Source organism: Balaenoptera acutorostrata, chromosome 18 (assembly GCF_949987535.1).
Source record: "Balaenoptera acutorostrata chromosome 18, mBalAcu1.1, whole genome shotgun sequence".
Lineage (NCBI taxonomy): Eukaryota > Metazoa > Chordata > Mammalia > Artiodactyla > Balaenopteridae > Balaenoptera > Balaenoptera acutorostrata.
The window spans coordinates 62976414-62989052 of record NC_080081.1 but is presented as its reverse complement, the minus strand read 5'-3'; the positions used below and the strand labels follow the sequence as shown (position 1 = coordinate 62989052).

Below are 12639 nucleotides of genomic sequence, written 5' to 3'. Positions count from 1 at the left end.
CCAGATTTACCATATATGTCTGTATCCTGAAATAACATAGCATTTAATTTTGCTTGCTTGTTTTTTTATATGAAATATTCATACTGTATTTATAACAGGAAAAGATAAAAAATTTTTTAACATTTCTGGATTCATTTGTGTAGCTGTAGTTCATTCTTCCTCATTGCTGAGTAATTATTGTCTCACAATTCATGTTTTCTTTTTAATGAACATTTGAGTTGTTTTCAAAATTTTTTGGCATTACAAACCAATGATGCCAGAAACCACTTATATATATCTCATGATGAGTATATGTAAGAGTTTCTGTAGGATTTATACCTTGGAGTAGAATTGTTGTGTACTTGGGTATCTTTCATCTTTACCATATTTTGCCAAATTTTCTCCACAAAATGGTTGTACCAACTGACATCTCACCAGTTGCTCTACATCTTCATGAACACTCGGTGATGTTATACCTACTAATGTTTTGGCAATCTTGAGTGCAAAATGGTGTCTCACTGTGGTCTTAATTTGTATCTTCTTGAGTAATGAGGTTGACCACCTTTTCATGTTGGCTGTTATTGTTTTATCTTCTTTGAAATGCCTTTTCTTGTCTTTCTTCTGTCTTTTTCCAGTGATGTATGAGTACTTTGTATATTCCGAGTATTTATTAATTATTGTTCATGCTTCAAGTATTCTTCCGGTTTGGTTTCTTTTTTCACTTTCTGTGTGGCATTTTCAAAGAACAGAAATTCTAAATTTTAATGAAGTTATTCTTCTGGTTTTAGCAGTTTTGTATTCTGCTTAAGAAATCTTTCTCCACTTAGGAATCGTAAAGATATTTTTCTTTAAAAACTCACTGTTGCTTTTATAAATTTTCAAACCATCTGGAGTTGACTTTTCTGTATGGTGGTATAGTAGGTATCTGGTTTCTTTTTTTCCCCCACATGGATAATTATTTGGCTCAGGACCATTTATTGAATGGCCTGTCTTTTTCCCAGTGGTCTGCAATGCCATCTCTATCATATCAAGTGTCCATGTATGTTTGGGTTTATTTGAAGGATATCTTATATTGGTGAATTTATTTTCTACTTTAATATGTATATACTTTATATCTTTAAAAGGCAGTAATTTTTAAAATTACAGCTAAACATAATTAATAGTAGTAACTTAGTATTAAATACCCAGTGTTCAGATTTCCCCAGCTGTCTTTTATATATAACACACACGCACACGTGCTAATGTATGTATAAATCACATTATAGTTTGTTTGGATCAGTATCCAGATAAGGTCTATGTATTGTGGTTGGTTGATATGTCTCTTAAATCTCTGTCAATATATAGGTTCCTGCTTCATTTCCCAAGCCACTCCCCCTTCCCCTTTTGCCTTGTTGCTTGTTGTTGTTAGAGAAATGGGGTTGTTTATCCTGAATTTTGCTGATTGCAACCTCGTGATGTTTAGTATGTCCTGTTCTTTTTATTTCCTGTAAATTGGTTGTTAAACGTAAAGCCTTTGTACCCTTCCTTCCTTCTTTCCTTCCTTCTTTTTCTTTCTTTCCTTCCTTCCTCCCTCCCTCCCTTCCTTCCTTCTTTCCTCATTCCCTCCCTTCCCCAAGACTGATTTGTATGTGGTATTATATACTATAAAAAAACCAAACATTTTGAGATATAATTCACATACATATTCATATCTGCTCAATATGCTTATTTTTAGCATATTCATACTAAATATGAGTTGTGCAACCATCACCATATCCAATTTTAGAATATTTTCATTACCACAAAAAGAAATGTTATGTCCTTTAGGAGTCATTCCCCATTCCCTCCTCCCCCCCCAACTAATCTTCCTCCCTTCCTTCCTCCCTCCCTTCCTTCCCGTGCAGCTAGGCATGTGGAATCAGGGATCAAACCTGTGCCCCCTGCAGTGGAAGCGTGGAGCCCTAACCACTGGACTGCCAGGGAATTCCTTAATCTACTTTCTATCTCTATAGATTTGTCTATTCAGGACATTTATATAAATGGAATCATATAATATGTAGCCTTTTGTGACTGATTTCTTTCATTTAGCATAATGTTTTCAAGGTTCTTGCATGTTATTAGTATACGTTAGTACTTCATTCCTTTCTATTGCCGAATGATTTTCCATTGTATGGATATACCACATTATATGTATCTATTCATCAGTTGATGGACATTTATTTCCACTTTTTGGCTATTGTGGATAGAGTTGCTATGAACATTCATGTACAAGTTTTTGTGCAGGCATATGTTTTCATATTTCTTGGGTATATACTAGGAGTAGAGTTGCTAAATCATGTGGTGACTCAATGTTTAACCTTTTGAGGAACACCCAGACTGTTTTTCAGTAGCTACACCATTTTGCAATCCCACCAGCAGTGTATGAGAGTTCCAGTTTCTCCACATTCTCACCAGTACTTAGCTGTCTTCTTTATTTTATCCATTTTAATGGATGTCTCGTGATTTTGATTTCTGTTTCTCTGATTGCTAATTATGTTGAACATCTTTTCATGTGCTTATTGACCATTTGTTTATCTTCTTTGGAGAACTGTCTATTCAGATCCTTTGTTCGTTTTAAAATTGTATTGTTTTATTATTGAATGGTAAGGGTCCATTTATGTCGTCTAGATACAAGTCCCTTATCAGATATATGATTTGCAAATCTTTTCTCATTCCATGGGTTGGCTTTTCACTTTCATGGGTAACATAATTTTTATTAGGTGGTATATAATGTTGGGTTCTTTCTTTTTGTGATATTAGCAACCATTGATGAACATTGCCTAGATACATTAATATGTTAACTGTTGTAAAGTGGTGGTATTTAAATTCTACAATTCCTTCTTTATAAGAATTCTGAGTTTGAAGTTAATGTTCCTTCAGCACATTGAAGACTATCATTTCACTGCCCTGGGGCTTCCATTGCTTTTCAGAAGTCAGCTTTGTCATAAATACCTTGAAACATGAATGAACCAGTTGTTGGCAAATTTAGTTTTTATTGTCCCAGAGCTATTGTTTTCTAACTGTATCACCACTCGACAGGCCAATTTTATATCCTTATATAGTCTTCTACCTCCTTCTCCCCAAGTAAAATTTTTACATTTGCTTCAATTAGTGTATTTAGAAAAACAGACTGGGTAGCCCAAGGAACAAGTATATAAATATCTGTATTGTAGAGAATTTTAAAAACAGGCTTATTTAGGTATAGTTTATATATAGTATAATTTGCTCATTGTTAGTATAAAGTTTGATTTTTAGTAAATTTTTCAGTTGTGCAGGCATCACCAAAATCCAGTTTTAGAATACTTCCATCACCCCAAAAAGTTCCTTCCTGTCCTTTTCTGAAATTATTTTATTTTTGTTATAGAGAGTCTTAACCTGGAGTTGTCAGAGGCTTTCTGATGGCTCTAAAACCACATGAAATTATATGTAAACAATATGTTCTATAGGGCCTGTGTTTTTAAAAGGGCAAAATTTTAATAAAGTGTCAATTATACAAATGCAGGCTTCTCTTGTTTTTAGGGTTGACTGGGGATATACAAATTACTGTGTTGAAAAGTTGCATAGGATAGTATGACTATGCTACCAACTGGATGCACATTTAGGTTCATAAATTTTTTTTAATTTTTATGGATTGCTTTTTCTTAAAGTTTAATTTTGTCATACATATATATAATTCATTTTCATACGGTTCTAAAGTCAAATGTAACCTAGTTTCCTTGCGCTCTCTACCTTATTTCCTCCCTATTCCCATATATTTATGTGTAAAATAGTTCTATGCAATCTATTTTATGTATTTCTTTCAGTATTTTTTTTTTTTTTTTAGAGAAGCCTTTGGGTCTTTTTTTTTTTTTTTAATTTATTTTTGGCTGCTTTGGGTCTTTGTTTCTCCACGCGGGCTTTCTCTAGTTGTGGCAAGCGGGGGCTACTCTTCATTGCAGCACATGGCCTTCTCATTTTGGTGGCTTCTCTTGTTGCGGAGCATGGGCTCTAGGTGTGTGGGCTTCCGTACTTGTGGCACGTGGGCTCAGTAGTTGTGGCTTGTGGGCTCTAGAGCACAGGCTCAGTAGTTGTGGCACACGGGCTTAGTTGCTCTGTGGCATGTGGGATCTTCCCAGGCCAGGGCTTGAACCCGTGTCCCCTGCATTGGCAGGTGGATTCTAAACCACTCTGCCACCAGGGAAACCCTTTCAGTATGTTTTTTGGTATTTTAGAAGGTTTATATTTTTGTTATGGTGGTTAGTTAGCTTTATTTAGTCCCTTCTCTTTTAGTTATTATCTACTGCTTCCCTATTTTGTGCATTTTGGAAATTGGTAGTGACCTCTTCTTTGCCTCCTCCTCAGCATCTGATGTAAAATAGATCCTTTTTTTTTTTTTTTTTTTTTTTTTAGGTAAGAAGTGGATTTATTTAGAGAGAAACACACTCCCCAGACAGAGTGTGGGCCATCTCAGAAGGTGAGAAAGGCCGATCCTTTTTTTAGAAAGGTTTTTTTATAAAAAGGTTTGCTTGTTTATTTATTTATTTTTGTGGCTGTGCTGCGCAGCTTGTGGGACCAGGGACTGAACCATGCCCTCGGCAGTGAAAGCACTGAGTCCTAAACCACTGGACTGCCAGGGAGTTCCCTTTAAAAGTTTCTAAAAATTGACCTTTATCTTGAGATAATTGTAGAGTCACATGCAATTGTAAAACATAATACAGAGAGACCCTTTACTCAGTTCCCCCAATGGTAACATCTTGCAGCATTGTAGTAAAATATTGATATTCATACAGTCAAGATATAAAACATATCCATCACCACAGGTATCTCTCATGTTGCCATTTTGTAGCCATGCTCACTTCCTCCCATCCTGCCCCCTCCTCAGCCCCTGGCAACCACTAATCTCTTCTTCATTTCTATAATTTTGTTATTCCAAGAATGTTATATAAATGGAATCATATGGTATATAACCTTTCGGAATTGGCTTTTTTTCTCTTAGCATAATTCCCTGGAGATTCATTCAAGCTGTCACTTGTATCAATAGTTTATTCCTTTTTATTGTTGGATAGCATTCTGTGGTATGGATGTACCACAGTTTCTTTAAACTGCGAAGAATGTCTGGGTTCCAGGTTTGGGTTATTATGAATAAAGCTTCTATAAACATTTGGGTACAGGTTTCTGTGAACATAAGTTTTCATTTTTCTGGAATAAATGTTCAGTAGTTGCTAAGTCCAATGTATTTGCATGTTTAGTTTTTTAAGAAATGATTTTCCAGGTATTGTTTTACATTCCCACCAGCAATGTAGGAGTTTCTCCACATCTTCCCCAGCATTTGTGTTGTCTCAGTTATTTAATTTAGCTGTTTTGATAGGTGTGTAGTAATAACTCATTTTGGTTTTAATTTGCATTTCCCTAATAGCTAATAATATTGAACATCTTTTCATATACTTATTTGCCATCTGTATGTCCTCTGATGAAATGTCTCTTCATTTCTTTGGCCTGTTTTCTAATTTAATTGATTGTGTATTTTAAGTTTGAGTAAGAGTTCTCTGTATATTCCAGATACCAGTCCTTTATCATATATATGTGGTTTGCAGATATTTTTTTTCTGTCTCTAGCTTGTTTTTTCATCCTCTCCACATGGAAGCTTTCTCAGAGCAAAATGTTAACATTTTGATGAGGTCCAGTTTACCAGTTATTCCTTTTGTGGATCATGCTTTTAGGGTCAAGTCTAAGAATTCTTTGCCTAGTTCTAGATCCTAAAGTTTCTTTCTTAATTTTCTTCTAAAAAATTAGTTTATAGTTTTACATTTAAACGTGATTCATTTTGTGTTATTTTTTGTGTAAGGTATGAGTCTTAAGTTGAGGTTCATATATTTGTCTATCAATATCTACCTGAACAGCATCATTTGTTGAAGAGTCTAACTTTCCTCCATTGAACTGCTTTCATACCTTTGTCAAAAGTCAGCTGAGCATACTTGTGTAGGTCTGTTTTGTGTTCTCTATTCTATTCCATTGATCAGTGTATATATTTCTTCACCAATATCACACAAGTGTTTATTACTGTAGCTATATAATAAATCTTGGAGTTAGATAGACTGATTCCTCCCACTTTTTTTTTTTTCTCAAAATTGTTTTAGCTATTCTAATTACTTTGGCTTTCTGTATAAATTTTAGTATTACTGGGATTTGAAAGCAATTATGCTAAGTCTATATATCATTGTGAGGAAAATTGACATCAAGTTGAGTCTACCAATCCATGAACACAGTGTGTCTCTCCATTTTTTTTTAGATTCTTGAATTCCTTCATCAGTGTTGTATCATTTTCAACATCTGTATCCTGTACATGTATTGTTAGGTTCGTACCTAAGTATTTATTTTTTTGAGAGATTATTAATGATATTGTTTGTATTTTTAATTTTGATGCCCATGTGTTCATTGCTAGTATATTGCTGGAGGAATCAGACTCCCTGCCTTCAGACTATACTACAAAGCTAAAGTAATCAAAACGGTACAGTACTGGCACAAACAGAAATATAGATCAATGAACAGGATAGAAAGCCCAGAAATGAACCCACACACCTATGGCCAATTAATCTTTGACAAAGGAGGCAAAAATATACAATGGAGTAAAGACAGTCTCTTCAATAAGTGGTGCTAGGACTTCCCTGGTGGTCCAGTGGGTAAGTCTCCGCTCTCCCAATGCAGGGGGCCCGGGTTTGATCCCTGGTCGGGAAACTAGATCCCGCATGCATGCCGCAACTAAGAGTCTGCATGCCGCAACTAAGAAGTCCGCATGCCACAACTAAAGATTCTGCACGCCGCAACAAAGATGCTGTGTGCTGCAACTAAGACTCAGCACAGCCAAAATAAATAAATAAATATTTTTTTAAAAAAGTGGTGCTGGGCTTCCCTCGTGGCGCAGTGGTTGAGAATCTGCCTGCTAATGCAGGGGACACGGGTTCGAGCCCTGGTCTGGGAGGATCCCACATGCCGCGGAGCAACTGGGCCCGTGAGCCACAGCTACTGAGCCTGCGCGTCTAGAGCCTGTGCTCCGCAACAGGAGAGGCCGCGATAGTGAAGGGGCCCGCGCACCGCGATGATGAGTGGCCCCCGCTTGCCGCAACTGGAGAAAGCCCTCGCACAGAAACGAAGACCCGACACAGCCAAAAATAAATATAAAAATAAATAAATAAATAAGACCTGGTGCAACCAAATTAATAAAAAAAAAAAAGTGGTGCTGGGAAAACTGGACAGCTACATATAAAAGAATGAAATTAGAACGTTCTCTGTATTTTTAATTTTGATGCCCATGTGTTCATTGCTAGTCTATAGACATGCAAATTGATTTTTATATTTTTATCTTGTATCCTGTGACCTTGTTGAACTCACTTATCAGATCTACCATATGTGTGTGTGTATATATATCTGACGTCCAAAGGCATCTGTCTTGTCTTTTCTCTTCTCTTTTCTTTCTTTTTTTCTTTTTCTTTTTTTTTGAAATCCATTAGTCTTTCTAATATATCATGGTATTGGTTTTTCTGGGTTGATTTCCCAGGTACAGTGTGTGCTTTTTCAGTATTTTATTTCAAGTCTTTTAGTTTCAGGATATTTTTCCCTTTAATTATTATCTTTATTGTCACTTTAATTCTAATAATTTTCACCTTCATTTCTTTTTGATTAAAATTTTAGTTCTTTGCACATTCTGTATCTCTTAAGCATTACCTGTTGTGTTATGTGATTGTTCTTGGTTAGGTTTCCTTTCTGAAATATTTTTTTATTTTATTTCAAATTCTTTCCTGATTTCTAGTACCTCATTACTGAGTTTTTCTAATTCTGATTATAATGTTCTTTCACATCTTCTATCATTCTCTAGGATATAATTTTTACATGTTTTGTTGGTACAGCTTTTTGGTAGTCTTTTAATGCATCATTCTGCTCCTTGTGTCTTATGGCATAGAATTTGACCCCAATCCTTTTATATTGTACACTTTATAATAGGTTTTCCTGAACTCTTTGGAGTGAGTGGTGGGTCAGGATAGCTTTTCTAGCTTTACCACTCTAGACCCCCTTCTTCTGTTGTTTTTTTTTTAAGTGATTAAATAAAAATATATATATATATATATTTATTTATCTTCCTATTTTCTGAGATCTGGCTCTTGTTTCACTAACCCACTTTTATCTGGATCCTCTCTTTACTTTGCCCCAATTGCGCATGTCTTGATCACTTGGAATTCTTTTTTTGTTTGTTTGTTTATAAATTTATTTATTTTTTCATTTATTTAATTTTTGGCTGCATTGGGTCTTCGCTGCTGCACGCGGGTTTTCTCTAGTTGCTGAGAGCGGGGGCTACTCTTTGCTGCAGTGAGCAGGCTTTTCTTTGCGGCAGCTTCTCTTGTTGCGGAGCACGGGCTCTAGGCTCACGGACTTCAGTAGTTGTGGCTCGTGGGTGCTACAGCGCAGGCTCAGTAGTTGTGGCGCATGGGCTTACTTGCTCTGTGGCATGTGGGATCTTCCAGGACCAGGGCTCGAACCCATGTCGCCTGCATTGGCAGGCAGATTCTTAACCCCTGCGCCACCAGGGAAGCCCAGATCACTTGGAATTCTTTTCCTGGAAATTTCTTTTCAGTTATAGGGCTTTTTCCAGGTAGGGGGACTTCAGCCCCTTGTTTTTGAGTCTACTCTCGTCATATTTTACAATGTTAGCATGTGCAGAAGATCCCTTCCATTTGCAGATATTCTCAAATTGCCTTCTAAACTCTAGCGATTCATGATTTGGGGTTCTGCTCCCCTCAAGTCCTTCAGTTACCCAGTAACTTCTGCTCTTCTGTTTCCTTCTGCAGATATGCTGAGACCATGTGAGTCCTATAGTTGGTGATTTAACCAGATCCTTCTTGTATTTGAGAATTCGTGGGGTTACCTTGTCACCCAATCTTGTAGATTTTATCCATGGGGTTTTGATTTGGCTGTCCTGGTAACTTTTTTTTTTGGCCGTGTGGCATGTGGGATCTTATTTCCCCTACCAGGGATTGAACCTGCGCTCCCTGCATTGGAAGCACAGAGTCTTAATCACTAGACCGCCAGGGAAGTCCCATCGAGAGGTTTTATTCAGGAGAATGGCAACACAGGTTTGCATTAAAAAAAAGAATGCTCTGGCTGCATTGTGGAAAACTGATTCAGACTACTAGTCTCCTAGTTAGGAGACTAGTAGTGATCCGGGTGACATGTGACATGATGTTGGCTTAGTCTAGGATAGTGGCAATAAAGCTAGAAGGTTTGAATCCTATTTTGGTGACTCCATTAGATGTCAGAGAATGAGAGAGTGAGTAGACATGGATTATCTCCCAGGATGTGGGTTCTTGCAACTGTTTGGATGGTTGCACTGTTTCCTAATATTGGGAATATTCAGGGAATCGTAGGGGGTGTTTTTTTTGGGAGGGGAAGATGGGGGAGCAGGTGTGATATTTATAAGCAGCTGAGTTTGAGGCCTTACAATGATCTGTCCTCTAATCCTAAGCATACATACGTGCACACATATTTTAATTCTTCAGCAAGCCTTTTCCTGACCCTCTGATCATGTCTCCTGATATAGAACTTTATTATTTACTTTCCTATCTTAACATTTAACAGACTCGTGTTACTGCTTATTATTACCATCTTTTTCCCTAGAACAGCTGCTGGCAAACTTTTTCTTAAAAGGAGAGAGAGTAAATATTGTAGGCTTTGTGGGCCAAGAGACAAAAATTAAGTTAATGTAGACACTTAATATCATTTATAATGTAACCACTTAAAAATATACGAACTATTCCTGTGGGGCCCTGCAAAAATAGACAACTTGCCAGAATTGGCCCATAGGCTGCAGTTTGCTCACCACGGTACTAGACTGTAATTGCTATACTTGCCTCCTAGTTGCAGGCATATTGCCCTGGAGCATTTTGGTTGAATTTAGTAAATTTTTGTCAAATGAGTGAATATTATACTTACAGATTTGAAGCCCAGGCGAGAGAGCTGAGTAAAGATAGATGTTTGGGAGTGGTCTTCAAACAGTAATTGAAGACATAAGAGTAGATGAGATCACTTGGGAAGAATGTAAGGGAGGAGAGGCCCTAAGAAGAAGCCTTTTTCTGTAACTTAAACAGAGAGGAGAATGAATGATGACTAACTCAAAGGTACTTGTATCATAGATGGTAGTTAGTACCTGTTGCTAACTGACCTAAGCCATTTGGCCATTTACACTCATAGGTTCTTTTGGATGAATAGGAGGCCTTTAACTATATAGGTAGGTGAGGGCAATAGGTGGTTTTCCTTAGAAATTTTACTATCAGTGAGTTACGTTATTTTTTTTCTTTTTTCTTTTTTTTTTTCTTTCTTTTTGGCCGCTCTGCGTGGCTTGTGGGATCTTAATTCCCCAACCAGGGATTGAACCTAGGCCCTTGGTAGTGAAAGTGCTGAGTCCTAACCACTGGACCGCCAGGGAATTCCCAGTGAGTTATATTATAATAAAATAATAAAACAAGCCTTAGACAGAATTTGCTACCCATACAAACATGTATTAGCAAGCAGTCACAAAAAGTCATATAGCTTGTTTTATGGGTTTAGCTCTTTTAGACTCTACTACCTTGTAATAAAACTTCAACTCTAAGCAGATACCAGAAAGATCTGACTAGGATTAACGGACAGAATCCTCCAAGATGGGGTGGGACACAGGATCAAAAGGAAGCTTAGACTCAGAAACTTCTCTGAAGACAGATTGCAGGGCTTGTCAGATTCTTAAACCTCAAACAGGTAAGAATCAAGACACTTGTACAGTATTTCTAGTTAATCCATATATCTTGAACAATTCCAGTTCAGCAATATAAAATTATTTCCAACATCTCTTATGCTAATTAACAAACACATGTCTAAATTCAGATGTTGATATTCGAAACACTTACTAATTGGGAGCTAACCTCTGATTTGGCACTTCACATGCTAACTAACCCCCTGTGAAGTGTGGATTCCTAATTTAGAGTACTTCAGAAGTTAACTCATCACTTCTATCCAGGCTGAAGTAGTATTTTAATGGAAATTACAGTGTAGCAGTAACTTGACCATATTTTGGAGGGGATAGGCTGCCTGGGTCTTTTTATTGTGTACTATCTTATAACAATTTGTAAACAATTAAATGTAGTAGTTATTGCAATGAAAATACTTTTTCTTCTCAGCTCTAGTAACAATTGGATTAGATGTTTATACAGGCAAATTTTGACAATTGGTGCAATTCTAATCTTCAAGTGAATAAAGACAGCTTTCTTTACAGAGTGATCAAGTAACACTTCATTAATATTGGTATTTGATTGCTCAATATTTATTACAGTCTGTATGATTAATTTATACATAAAGCATTCTCTGTATTGATAGTGTTGAAGCCTAAATGCAGAAACATATTAAATATAGAATTAGATTCAGGGCTCTTTCTTTGTACTGTTGAACCCTATTAGTGATAATAGTTTTATCAGTGCATCATTCCATCACATTAAATAAATGTAACTAATTTGAATTTTGTTAGGCAGTTTTGTTTATATTTAATATATATCTATATTTAAGCACGAGTTTATATCTAGGTTAATATTTCAATATATTTAACAAAGTTTGTAATTTGGGTTCCATGGGATATTTTTTTCCCTGCAAAGAGATTAATTTATCACTGCAGTTTAAGAAAACTTGACAGAGGTACCATAACAAAAGAATCATTAAATAAAATAATAGCATACTGCATCTAGCCGTATACTAAAATAATAATATACCATGACATGTAGCCTTTATTCTGAAAATGTAGCCATTTATCATATTTGTATGTGTAATAAAGTAATCCATTATATCACTATGTCAAGGGGAGAAGGGATAGCTAGTCATTTCACTAATTCCTGTTAAGACATTCCTGATAGAGCCTCTTAGTAAATTGTAGAAGGATACTTCTTTATCTTTTGATACAAAATATCTATCCCAAATTTATTTTCATTTTTATGCGATTTTAAAGCCATGACAGTGAGGCATTTACTTTTTTTAAACATGAATCGTTTGCAATAGAATACATTAGTTGCAAGAGAGGCCGCGATAATGAGAGGCCCGCGCACCGCGATGAAGAGTGGCCCCCACTTGCCGCAACTAGAGAAAGCCCTCGCACAGAGACGAAGACCCAACACAGCCATAAATAAATAAATAAAATAAAAATAAAAACCCAAAGTTAAAAAAAAAAAAGAATACATTAGTTGCAAGCATCAAAAATCAGCTCTGGCTGACTTAAGAGCAAAACCATAATTTATTAGAAGAATATGAGGTAGTTCAAAGAATGAGTTACGGACACCAGGTAACTAGGAACATAGCAAGTTCAGGATATAGGCATGGTTCACTACCTTGTCCAAATGCTTCCTTTGGAAATTAATATGCTTTTTTTTTTCTTTCCATTTTGCTCTAGGTTTAGAGTTATAGGGGAGAGTTCTGCTGGCTGAGTTTAAGCTCATGCCCTATTTTTGCTAGGAGAAAGTGAGATGCTTTAATAGATGGTTCCATCAAGACTGTACACTATCGAGAGCATATAATTCCCCATAGAAACCTGGGTGCAGTTAGGAAACGGGGATGGATCCTAGGCAGCCAAGCTCTACCTCCCACTCCCCACAAAACTAA

The 12639-nt window shown here is 36.4% G+C and overlaps 2 protein-coding genes across 5 annotated transcripts in view; one reads left to right on the top strand and one right to left on the bottom strand.

Moving 5' to 3' along the window:
• The window catches only part of SETDB2 (SET domain bifurcated histone lysine methyltransferase 2), a 306643-nt gene that overhangs the window by 6928 nt on the left and 287076 nt on the right, over positions 1 to 12639 (bottom strand). The window lies entirely within an intron of this gene.
• KPNA3 (karyopherin subunit alpha 3) overlaps positions 1 to 12639 on the top strand; it is a 175850-nt gene that overhangs the window by 117888 nt on the left and 45323 nt on the right. The window lies entirely within an intron of this gene.